This window comes from Hesperophylax consimilis, chromosome 13, assembly GCF_061612785.1.
Source record: "Hesperophylax consimilis isolate HC1 chromosome 13, BYU_Hcon_1.0, whole genome shotgun sequence".
NCBI classification, from domain to species: domain Eukaryota; kingdom Metazoa; phylum Arthropoda; class Insecta; order Trichoptera; family Limnephilidae; genus Hesperophylax; species Hesperophylax consimilis.
Window position 1 is genome coordinate 13,966,700 of NC_142848.1, and position 13,915 is coordinate 13,980,614.

The window sequence follows — 13,915 nt, forward strand, 5'->3', positions numbered from 1 at the left end:
AATGACTTTATATCACTTTTTAAAAGTGTGTTGAATTGTCACTGTGTTGAGTTATTATGGGTACGACTGATTATTATTTTACTTCAACTTATCGATGAAATTACGTACGTAATTTTCAAAGCAATAGTGAAGAAAGAAAGAAATTTCCACCTTACTAAATATCCTAATACTTAAAAATAATCTGTTAAGTTTCACTTCAGAGATTATATAAATTTTGACATCGTTTTCTGCTAGTGCCTCCATTATTATTGCAGAGAGCTTAATTCATTGTCACTCCCCCAGTTTAAAGACCAACACAGTTAGTGCAGCAATTACCTACAAACAACATGCATAAAAGAGTATTATAATGGATGCTGGAGAAACTTTTAATTCGACGTTGAATTATGAGACTGCCGAGATATGTAGGGGTCTAACTTCTTTCATGTATATATCGTTACAAAAGTTCATTGTATCACATTTTAGGTGTGAATAGCACAAAATCATGATGATTAAATCAACTGAACCTTATTTTATCTTTAATATTTTTTTTAATTTCAGTTGCACGGCAACATTTCCTCATCCCTTTCCTCCCCCATCCCGCTACAACGCCAAAACCTGTTTCCCACTCTATCCGTCCTGTACACTTATAAACACATATATTCTTGTATAATGCATTATATAGGTTTATTACATTTGTTCTACTTCCATTTTTATATTTATTTTTATTAAATTTTTTACTTGGTTATGCTTTTTATATCTTAGTCTAAATTCAATAAATACTTAGTTGTATATTACCAATTCAACCATCTGTGAAAATTTATAATTGGTCTGTTTCTTTTCCATCCTCTGCTGTATATTATATTATTATTAAGACTGATTATGTTCCTTTAAATAAATAAATAAATGTGAGCAATTACTAGCAGCGAACTAGTGAGATGAAAATGGGATAAAATAAAAGGCGAGGGGCAAATGAATTTATTTAATACAGTGGAAACTTAATCATTCGTAACATTAAAATCATCCCGCATTGTTGCAGGGTTAGTTTGATCTGAATAGTAATGAATAAATAAATGACATTCTTGATGAGTTTATCGATGGGTTGTTTAATGTGCTGACTTGTCAGTATAAAGTACAGAATATAAAACGGAAATAAGTTAAGATTCTAGAATATATTCTAATTCAGTAAAATTCATTCATTTTTCATCTTCATTTTCAATGGAGTCGAGCATTCTAAAACTATTTTGACGCGTGAAGAAATAAGGAGAATGGTATTTGAAGCCAAATCATTTGACAGAGTCAATATAGAATTCGTTTAAATATTTTGAGGCTTATTTTTAATGAAGCGGGACTTTCACAATCGTTTGAACTAAATATCTTCATCTTAAAAAATTTTCGGATCATAAATAGAATTCATATTATCTTTTACATATACACACATCTATTTAATTTGTTACTCTTCCATTGTTATACCTATTAATCTGTATATTATTATTGTCTCCAATTAAGAGACATATAATTACATGTTATGAACCTATTTTTAATTGTAAATTTAAAAATTAAAATCTTAAGCTGTTTTTACAAAAAAACTAATCCGGAAGAAGTTTTTTAAATAATCCGGATTAATTGGATTGCCGTGGCGCAAGGAAATAAGAAAACAAAAAACACAATAAATTGAAGGTTTATTTCATTCTTATAATATTTTTATTTTAATTTTTACCCCATAAAAAGCTGTGCTTGTGAGTTATGAAGTTTTTTATCACTATCTTTTTTTTTAAGTTTCAGTACCTTTACTTTTTAGATGTATTGTGAATTCTATAATTAACGAAGAAATTTGAATTCTTTAAATAATTAATTAAAGAATTTTATCGTTTCTGGTTGTTCACAACTTTTTACCTAGGTTTTTGTAGTTCTGTTAACCAAAAGTTTTTTTACATATCAGAGTTGTTAACATGTATTTTAGCCAGAGATATTGTTTTTTTTTTAATATTTCGGTTTTATTTAAATAATTAATTTAATATCTTATTTGTATAGTTGTGCGGCGTAGGAACAGAGCACATAGTTTTAAAACTGAGAATTCTTTAAATAATTTAAATTCTTTAAATGAAAAATTTAAATAAAGAAATGATTTCCTTAACATTGTTTTAATTAACTGTTATTGTGCAATGTAAAGAGATTATGTATGAGTTTTATAAGCGCCACCCCACCATATTATGCCAATTATGGAATGACAGAAAGTAAATTATTAAATTTCAACTTACTATTTTGCATTACAAAAGCGCTTTAAGCCGAAAATTGAGTAGATATTTATAAAGTTTTGATTGAAAGCAGAAGTCAGCGTCATCGGGTGCCCTGGCTATTGGCTGTTACGTTATACAATATTCAACTACTGCCGATTAATTGCAATTAAATATTTAATAAAGATGAAAGAAATGGTAGGAGAATGTAAATAAGCAAGATCATAAAACTCTGCTGGTTTTACAACATTTAAATTAAAGCTGTTATTTTCAAAATATCTTTACGTTTCTTAGGGAGATTTATTAAAATCATTATTGTCAAAATGCCGAAAGAGGCACAAGACGTATTCTACTACTGAATAAATAATTCCATAGAAGTGCGTTGTGAGCATGAACCTAACAAACACTGGACAGAGCATTAGTACGATTTGGTACGAATGATATTGAAGTCAAATATAGGGTGAGGGGAAATTTGTTTGCAAAATGCTGTAGAATGTTTTTGGGTATTTGATGGGACATGCAATGTTACTGTTACATGCTTTAATAATTTCATATTCAGTTTATCAGTTTACTGGTATATCATGCTTTAATTTTTTGTGTATAATTTTCGATAGCTAAATAGGTATATTCTGTTTTTAAAATCCATGTAAAAGCCCGTAAATGGCTGGGCGTAAAACCAAAAAAACGTCAATAAAAAAATAGGTGAACTAATATCTCCGTCCGGGGCCTTTTGGGCTCATGACTGTGGGCATATCAGTTGTACCTGTGAAGTAATTCAATTTTCTCTTACTTCGGGTTAAATTGATCAAATATCAAAAATTTTCAAAATTTTTTTTTTCAAATAACAAAATTCTTTCTTGAACAGATAATCTTTTTCATTCGCATGTCTGGTGTCTGAAGGTCGATAGGTGTGTAAATGGATGATATCAGTTTTCTTTCAAATCGCTATTGATAGCCCTTCTAGGAATTTTGTTTTCAGTGGCTTGTTTTTTTATGTATAATATCACGAAATCGGTTCTTAATTATTTTATTACTATAGCATGACCCTATCATAGCATGACCTTAACATAGCATGAACATATCATGGCATGACCTTAACATAGCATGACCTTATCATAACATGACCTTATCATAGCATGACCTTATCATAGCATGACCTTATCATAACATGACCTTATCATAGCATGACCTTATCATAGCATGACCTTATCATAGCATGATATTATCATAGCATGACCTTATCATAGTATGACCTTATCATAGCATGACCTTAACATAGCATGACCTTGTCATCGCATGACCTTATCATAGTATGACCTTAACATCGCACGACCGTATCAATGGTATACCGGGACAGGAGTGCTCCTGGTTGAAATGATTCATTGGGTATATCCGAGTATATTGCCTGACCTTGTCAATATGCTAAAGACGAATGCGTTTTATATTAATATATGTTTCTAATCTCATATCTTAAAAGATATGCAAAATTTTGGACTTACCACAATACTTTCTTTCATAAATACGCATAGAATTTGGCGTATCTTGATCTGAATAATCCATAATGGAACGATAATAAATTTTATGATAATCCTTTTCCTCGATGTGATTAGGCCTCTACATTTTATTTTTTTATCTTATTTGCAATTTTTATACAAATTATTACAAATGTCAGTAGGAATACATATATTTTTCTTACAAAAACTCCACACATGAGGAAAATTATTTCCCTCAGGACCTATGTAATCTTTGGGAATGCTGTGTGTAAGCAAGGAGTGAACCTGGGTCTTGAAGAGACATATATTTTAGGAGAAAGGAAACATAGAGGCCGGTAAATCATTCCACGGCCAAGCTATTGAACTCAAGAACGAGGCGTAAAAACGACCCGTTCTAATTTGACATTGTTAATTGTGCACAGAAAAGTGCACGGTGCACCATGTTCCGAAGGGATCAATGACGCTAGTTACCAGACAGAGAACTGAGAATGATTCTCAGAGTCACGGGTTTTTCAGGTATTTTGCTGCTCCAGACTTTGGTCAGACAGGTGGCTAAAAGGTTAGCAGGTGTGTACTATTAACGTTAATACGAGCCCTACCTAGTACGTCCAGTTTCTTAGGTCGATTTTAAAAGCTCCCATAGCTCAGGATAGACGTTACTTTGCGTCCTGAAAAATAATATTTCAATGGGAGGTTCTCCGGTGAACTAGCATCAATATTGCCTTCAGCGCACGGTCGGGAGCAAAGATATTAGAAGAACGAGATATGCTATGTTGGCCGCCGGACCGTAGCCGGAGTACTACCTAATTAGGGTACTTCGAACGGTATCGGGACGTGTACGTACAGAAATCCGTTCTATGTATTAGAGCGGATACCTTAGCGTAAGCGAAGGTTTGCAGTAGTATTGGTGAACAAAACCGGCGACACTCGGCAAAACAATTCCACACAGTATGAACTGCTCATAGCACATCTCGTTCTTCTAATATCTTTGGTCGGGAGACACACCAAATGCGTGCTAAGCATCTGTAGCTAGAATCGCCCATAGACATAAGATCACCTTAATCTGTCAGTTTTTGTGTTCCCGCGTGATCCGAATGGATCTCTTTTTAACCTGTGTTTTCTTCCATTTCCCATAAAATATCAATAAGAAAAAAATATATTTCTACGTTACCATGGCAAAGACACACAAACCAAGCCAACTGAGTTCTAAATATATATGTAGTCCTGGTCAACAGAAAGACTTGAATGGAATAATAATGGAATAAAAGTCAGAGAAATTTGTATTACAAAGGAGATTTTTTTCACTCCGTTGTCTACCATAAATACCAAACTGCTTAGAATAAGTACTTTTGTCCTGCGGCATTGTTCGTCTAACGCAGTGATTCCCAAAGTGGGTGATATCACCCTCGGGGGGATCGTTGGAGAGATCCCGGGGGCGGTGGTGTTCTTGTGGGCAAAAGGGGGGCGGTGAAGGGCTATAAGAAAGTGCTCAAAAATATGGTGCACTGACATATTTTTCAACACGTTTATCAATTATAGCATACGTCTCGAAATATAAAAATTAAGATAATTCTGAAAGTAATATTCTAATGGTCACCATAAAATATTATTACAATTTACTTTTATTTACCGTGTGATTTTGTACCATAAAATCCAGGTTGTGTAATGTATGGCCAGACACAGACCACTTTAAGATTTTTTTTAATATTTACAAATTTGTCAAAATTGTAAATTGTGTAGATGCATTTATAATTAATCCGGTTACTGAACCAGACGGAGGCCACACTTTTACATACAACTGCAAATCTAAAACAAATTTAGTTCTTTTTTATTAGTGTTTCTAATATACTGGACAATAATTTTATTTATTTACTAAGAGATTTACTGTTTCTGCAGTGTTCAAAATAAAATATAGATCCGTGCGAAATAATATGCGAAATAATACGTGCAAATATGTTTGACAGGAAGGGGTGAGTTGAGGAAAATAAATTTGTGAAACACTGTAATCTATTGAAACAATACATTTATTTATTTATTTCATTTTATTAACGCCTAGAAGGCTTTTACATATACATGTTATGGGTTTTGTTGTTCAGTAGCATTATAAAATATTTTAATTACATAGCATAATAAATTGAGTATGAACTTACATAACAATGTGTAGGGTTATTGTTATGGTGTTATTATTTTATAAACATAAGCAAGCAAAGTTTATTGTACAAAGTACGTCGGTTGAATATTTTACAGAACATAGGTTAAACTAATACATAAACTTGAGAAAAATATAACAGATATAGGTAGGTAGTTAAGTAGATACAATTCAAGTATATAGTTACGGTGTTATTGGAATTTGGACAATGAGTTCGATAAGTTTATATAAATATAGTGTAGTTACAAGAGTACAATAATGTAAGTAGGTAATACACACAAGACAAGTAAGTTTGTTATTATTATTATAAAGATAAACACTACAGTTTGTTGTAAACCATCTTTGTAATCATCAATCTTTATTTTGCCCGATTGGGAATTTTACAAAACAAAGCTTAGTTAATGAAACAATAAAATATGCGTTTGAAAAAAAATTATGAATCTGTTACAAACATTCTAGTATACTGTATTTTAGTTTGTATACTGATTGGTGATGATAAACATCAATTGAGCTATACTTATTACCGAGTATGTGAAGTCTTTGAATAGGTGAGTTTTGAAAATAATTATTAGCAGATATGGGAACATTATATAGAGCGGTCTGTCGAGTGTCGCGCGTAGGTACACGGAGCGATATAAGACTCGTCAAATCAATGGCGTCCAGTCTGCCATTCGAAATTTTGAAAAGAGATACTAAGTCGCACACTGTGCGTCTCAATGATAAATCGGTTAAATTTAGTAAGTTCATGAGGAAAGTGTAATTAAGATATTCGTTTGGAATTCCTAATTTATAATTAATAAATCGCAGAAATTTATGTTGCACTCTTTCAATTTTTAATTGGTGAATCTTATAAAATGGAGACCAGATTGTTGAGTTATACTCTAGATTACTTCTAACTAAACCAGTGAATAGCAGTTTGAAGGAATTTATTAATTTAAAATCTTTCGTTGTCCTTAATATAAAACCCAAACATTTCATGGCCTTGTTGGTTATTTCGTTTATATGAGGAACAAATGTTAGTTGCCTGTCAAAAATAATACCAAGATCCTTAATATTCTCAACTCTTTTTAGGAAAATGTTGTTGATGCTATATTGATGCGTAATGGGATTTTTGATTCGGGAAAAAGTTATCGTTTGACATTTATCAATATTGAGAAATAGTTCATTGTGGGTGCACCACTCTTGTAGCCTCACAAGATTAAATTGTAGTACGTAACAGTCATGAATATTTGTAATGGTTTTATAAATTTTGAGATCATCTGCAAATAAGAGAATCATGACTCCATCAAAAACCGTAGTTATATCATTGATAAACATTAAAAATAGTACTGGTCCTAAATGAGACCCCTGTGGGACGCCGGTAAAGACTTCGAACTGGTGTGAATAGTGTGAGTTGAGTTTAACACATATTTTTCTTTTATGCAGATAACTCTCAAACCATCTCAAAATATTCCCTGTTATACCAAGGGCACTAAGTTTATGTATGAGAATTTTATGTGAGACTTTGTCGAATGCCTTACTAAGTCTACTTACTAGTCAGTATACACTACGTCTGTTTGAAGACGCTTTTGCATTGAACATGATTCAGAGTGGATTTAATTAAACCTTTTCTCTTATATTTTAATCATTTTTTCATTTTATTTTCTAGAAGCAATTTTTTAACGCAAGATAATATAAAAATCAAGGGCATGTTCCACACATTATGAAATTATTTTAAGGGAAATACTTGTAAGAAGTATGTATGTTAGAAATACTTTTCTATTTTGACATTCATTCAGAACCTTTTCCAAATCATCCTCGTGTCCATTCTTCATGAACGAATCGAAGTTTCAATCCTCTCAAAAGGATTTCCCTTCCTCTTGATCTCCAATATACCCCTGAACTTTTTAACTAGGAAGCCAAATAAAAGTCAAGAAAAGCTTATCCCTAACCTTTACTTTTACTGCTGCAAGACATAAAAGTTGTACTAACAAGAATTTAATTAAAAATAGTTGTACGAAACAAAAAGAATGCGGTTTGGAATAGAGCGAGAATTAGAGAATTTGCATAAAGTTCTACAAAGTTTTGAATTTTTTCGACGTGAATGCTGCATAAGAGTCCCAACTATCAGGATTCAGTGGGCCTATGGCATCCCCAATTATGGTATGTTGTGGTCTGAGGGTTGTCGGGAGTGGAAGGAGATGGAGAAGAGAATGGTGAAATGTCCGGCTATTCGTATCTTGTTTCCTATTATTATTATTATACATTACGAAAGTTGTTTAAATGATTGTATACCTACATGTAATGTTTTATATGAACTCCTTATTTTTTCTCATCTGCAATTTTTTGGGTTAAATGTTTTTTCTCCCCATGTTTTTTTGTAAGTTTACATTCAAATGGTAAAATTTGAATCGGTTAACAGAATTTAATTTTTATAAAGTTTTCTCAGTAACAAAATGCTGAAGACCCACGAGTAATGAAGTGGCGTTCGTCTAACTTAATTTCAATAATATCTCATTGCCTGCCAGTTTACAACTTCATAGAGAAGTCGACGATATTCATGGAAGTTCGGCTTAGAGAATTGTGTTCTCCAGAGTGAAATTATTCATTGAAATTCAATGAAAACATTTAAGCATTCCGCTTATATTAAGTAGCTTGTACCAGGACGATACTGAAAATTTCAGTATTTAAAATCCAACATTTAACATGGTAATGATATTTTATGGACATGTAGTTGTTCGGTATTCTTTTTATTAATAAATAACTACGAAAATTGGCTGAAGCGGTTTTTATTAATACATCCAAAAACAATAAATAAACGTAGAAAACACAACAAAATGATTTACGAAAGGAAGGTTCGAGAATGTTCCGAAGCGCGTCACGTAGGCAAAATAATTCGATCTCGATGTCGCGGTTGCTGGTACTGTACAGACCATTTCGTTCACGTTGTCGCTTATCTAGGTGGAAAATAAAACATTCTCGAACCTTCCAATTGCTAGAGAAACAAATATTAAAAAAATAAAAGAAAATCCAAGAAGCTTGTTTGGAAACTTCTAGAATAACGTTCGAGTCAAGTAGTGGCGTACCACTACAGACATACGTAATACGTACTATAGCTATGTAATAACGAAAAATATCCGTACCTGTATCTTTTTGTACTGTGTATGTCTTAATAAATAAATAAACATGCGTATAGTAAAATAGATATAATAAATTTCCTTGTAAAAAATAAACGTTCGGCCGCTCTTTATGTGGATGCATATTTTGTAACACGAGCTAAAATGATTTACTAAGTTCACACTACAATTCTAAACAATATTTTTTTTTTTTAAATTTGTTCTTATCGAAAAAAAAAATTAAAATTTCATTACCTACCATAAGATATCACAAAATACATTTTGAACAATCTTTCAAAAAGAATGTCTTTACTGAATTTGACCGCTTACCAGCACTATAAGAATGACCAGTCCAACCAGACCAACAAAAATACGGGATTTGTTATCTGATCGTGCCAAGTAAAAAATAAAACACAACAACAAGGTAAAATAATAGAATACGAAGAAATATTTCAACCTCCCAAAAGCGGTACGAAGAAAGGGCAAAAGGCACGCCACTGGTATCTCTCCAAAGAAGTTTTTAAGGTACATTATTTCATCGTGACCTTTTTTTCATCGCCGAGGGCTTTACTTGAGCAAACCCTTGAGAGGGAAACGGCTTATAAACATTATTATTATATTTATTTTCCTGAATATAAGCCATATTCTATTTTTTTACCAAATTCTATTACTCGCAAATTGTGGAGGCATTTATTCTATAATGATTTAGAATTAAGTTTATACAAATGAAATGTTTTATTTACCGAAGTATTACAGATATATTTGATAACAAACTTTTATTTTATCTGCTTCTCATATTCTATAAACTGTTATTTTTGTAGTCTTTATTAGCACAATATAAAAACAATATTACAGATTCATTTCTTACATAGGCCTTAATATATAATTTAAAAGACTTATCGCATAATGTCAATAATACTCGTACTACGCTGACCTGGAATTTATTACGATTTCCAATCCTGGCCAGGGAAGAACAAGATGAATGTAATTTATAATAAATAAAAATTAGATATCTTGGTTTACACGTAGATCGACAATTTAAATGAAAAACACACATTTGTAAATGTGTCAAACAAATCAAGAAATAACGTATTTAAGACTTAAATAGAGGATACTATGCAATAAGGAACTCCAGTGAGAAATATTATGGCTTGAAAATATGTTACAGTGAAAATCCGTTTGTAGTTAGAACGCGTTCTTACTAGTCAAAACTAGACAACTGACGCGTTTTCTCTATAAAGACTGGTTTATACCGAATTTACAAGCTAGTTTTAACCAGAGAAAATGGGTTTTGTCAAATTCTACATATTAGTTTTCATATGTAGAATTTGTAAAATCGTAATTTATAAACGAATAAAACACCTTCACATTAAAATACACCGTCTGGTTGGTACAACTGACTCGAAATCACAACCAGTCTACGTGAGTAATATATCTATGGTCTGTAGTCCACATCTGAACTGATCAAAAAATTGTTGTTTTTTTTATTTATTTCGTTGCTGTTGTGTTGACGAAGCTGAAACATTATTTAGGCACCTATAATAAGTTATATTTTGGAAAATGAATTACAGTGATAGGCATTGGTGTATGATATATGATCGATGGTGATAGGTGTATTGTTTATAAAGGATATTTCGAGGTTAGTGTCAGAATCAAAACACAAAGTACACGTAGTTCGTCCTCATTTTATTCAAAATGCCGTCTTGCAACTTTGTAAAAATTCGACACGCCAAGTGAACTTCAAAACAAATGGAATATCATTTCACCAGTAAGTATAAAATTAAAATACGATATCAATATTTAAATGAATTTTCAAAGTTGTCATTGACGTAAGCCCCCGCACTCTACTGTAGAATGTATCGTGGCCGGTACAGCAAAGCTAGTGATGGGACGCGATTTCGTTTAAATATCGAGTATCGATACTTTATCTAATATCTTTGCTTAAAACACTGTCCCACCAACATTGGGCAATTATGACTTATTTTCTACAATATCAAAATAAGTTAGAAATATTAAATCAACAAGTCAATATTTTTTAACGTAATAAACATATTCGAAAAACAAACATCTGGGCATTTTTTACCGAGTCATTTATAAAAACAGCCTCAGACCAGTTTTACACGGACAATTATTTAATTCTGTCTATAAAAAGTTTCTCTGATAATGAACTTAGCCACTGAACCTTTGTAAGTTTAATAAACATAAAAATACGGACATCATAGTCACACCATTTAGGCACAAAGATGAAGATAAAAGATAAGAATATAAAATTAAACGCAAAATACCAGAATATTTCAAAATAGCTAATTATAACTATTTAACAAACATGTCAAATATAAAAAAAAAGCCACATGTTATTACAATCAATTATAAATATTTATGCTTCGCGATCATGGGTCAAATATTTTTAGAAGACTGGTTTGTTATTTACAAATATTATTAAATCTTTTGCGATATAATTTGTAGGCCTGAAATGATATTTGAAGAAAAATAAACAAAGATAAACATCACACATTCGGAAACAATAAATTATTATTATTTTTTAATGATAAACTAATGTTTATAAGACAAGGTTTTTATGCATAGCACAAAGGATAGTAAATTTTTATAAGCAATAATAACTATGCATAAAAAGCTTGTCTTATAAACATTAGCTTATCATTAAAAATAATAATATGTGACAAGTCAATATATTTCACCATCAAATGTAGATATAATATGTCTCGACGCCATCTAGTGGAAAATTTGGCACTAACAAAGCCTTTTCTACAAAAATAAAGTTGGTTGTTTACAGGTGGAAAAAAGTATAATAAGCAGTAATTGTTGATTGAAGTGTTAGTACATATTGAATTATTTGGCGGGTTGGAAATAAGCCGAAGTGGTCCAGAGCGTCTGACCGGACATCAGAAGGCGCGGGTTCAATTCCCATCGGCAGCATTTATTTTTACTCTGGAGATATTTTCAATTTGTATTGATATTGCAGGCGACTAATTATTGCTTATAATAATAAATTATTACTTTAATACGTGGTGTACCAACATACAACAAGCAATTCACTTTATCGTGTCATCGAGACATGAATTATAATTTTTTTTCGGGACACAATAAATGTTGTTGTGTTAAAAGTTTTTTTGTTGTGTTAAAATAAAATTTGCAAATCTAACATTAACTTTCGGGTAATCGTAATATTGATTTAACCACCCACTTTACTTTCTCACTCATTCACTTTCTCTCTAATCTTTATGAATACCTCGTCTGAATATAATTTTTATCCCCGACTCTGATAAGTGAATAAAATTTAATCAATATTTTTACTCTTTAACATTAAATGGCGTACTTTCAACTAATAATTTTCGTTATCTCTTTGTTTTAAATAATAGTATTAGTGGTTATTTTCTTATTAATCAACAACATTGTTGAATAATGGACATTTTGGACAGATTGTTTCACAGAATTTGACCAATTCATCAAATTTCAACGTTACTTTTGAAGTTCTGTGAAAGTTCTATTCAAGTTCTATTATTGTATTAGTATGGCCCATTTGCTTCACAAAACAGAACTTGATTAGAACTTTTACATAACTTGAAAATCAACTTATAAATTTGATGAATTGTTCAAATTCTGTAAAACAACCCTTCCTTATTTATACAAAATGCCTGTGGTGTCAAAATTGAAATAATCTTGGAGATTCTACACGATGGTACAAGTAAAAAAGAAATTGACGCTTTTAAAATTCAGGTTAAAAAGTTGAATTGCCTCTAAGGAAAAAAAATGTAAGCGAAAAAATATTTTTGTGTGGGGAAAAAAATGTATCTCGAAAAAAGTTATTTGTCTTTTTACTTCAACCATCACATTAAATCACCTTCCAAAGTTAGTGCACCTTACCCCCCGGGACCTGTATAGAAGCTTTGAGGCAAAGCTCCGTAATGTTCGTCCATTCTCCGGTAGTTGCGAGAAAATAGAAAACACTTGACTTTGAAACGTTGTTTTGTATTCTGTTCGGACCTAAATATATTAACAAAGTAAATATCATGATGGAATGGGTTAATAAAGTGCGGCTGACACCGATGTGTAATAAAGGCAATTTATCTCTATCCATCACATTGCCGGCGATATTGGGTGAATCATTTTTATACAATTTATCTCTATCCATCACATTGCCGGCGATATTGGGTGAATCATTTGGATACAATTTAAATCTATCCATCACATTGCCGGCGATATTGGGTGAATCATTTGGATACAATTTAAATCTATCCATCACATTGCCGGCGATATTGGGTGAATCATTTTTATACAATTTATCTCTATCCATCACATTGCCGGCGATATTGGGTGAATCATTTGGATACAATTTAAATCTATCCATCACATTGCCGGCGATATTGGGTGAATCATTTGGATACAATTTATCTCTATCCATCACATTGCCGGCGATATTGGGTGAATCATTTGGATACAATTTAAATCTATCCATCACATTGCCGGCGATATTGGGTGAATCATTTGGATACAATTTAAATCTATCCATCACATTGCCGGCGATATTGGGTGAATCATTTGGATACAATTTATCTCTATCCATTACATTGCCGGCGATATTGGGTGAATCATTTGGATACATATTTTTGACACAATCATCTATATCCAGAACACTTCTTGCTATCGAGAATTGCAAGTAGGATTTGTTTCACAATCGCGTAATCCCAACGGGTAAGCAGGAGATAACAGTGGCGGCCCCTGGCCAATGCAATGTGGCGCACCCTATTTGACACCTACTCGTTAATACAAGATTAAATCAACAAATTATTTGTGAATTCCTAAAAATTATGATTTTTTTCAGTTTTTACTTTTTGTTCAAAGTTTAAAATGTGCGTTTGTACCTACACGCAGGTTAAACATGAATAAAGCTATTGTATTAGAAAATCGACAAAAACTATTTATTAATTTACTTAAAACATGTGA

At 31.8% G+C, this 13,915-nt stretch overlaps 1 protein-coding gene across 3 annotated transcripts in view; it reads right to left on the reverse strand.

The window, feature by feature from the left end:
- Pde8 (phosphodiesterase 8) overlaps positions 1-13,915 on the reverse strand; it is a 604,329-nt gene that overhangs the window by 584,978 nt on the left and 5,436 nt on the right. The gene's annotated exons all lie outside the window — the stretch shown is intronic.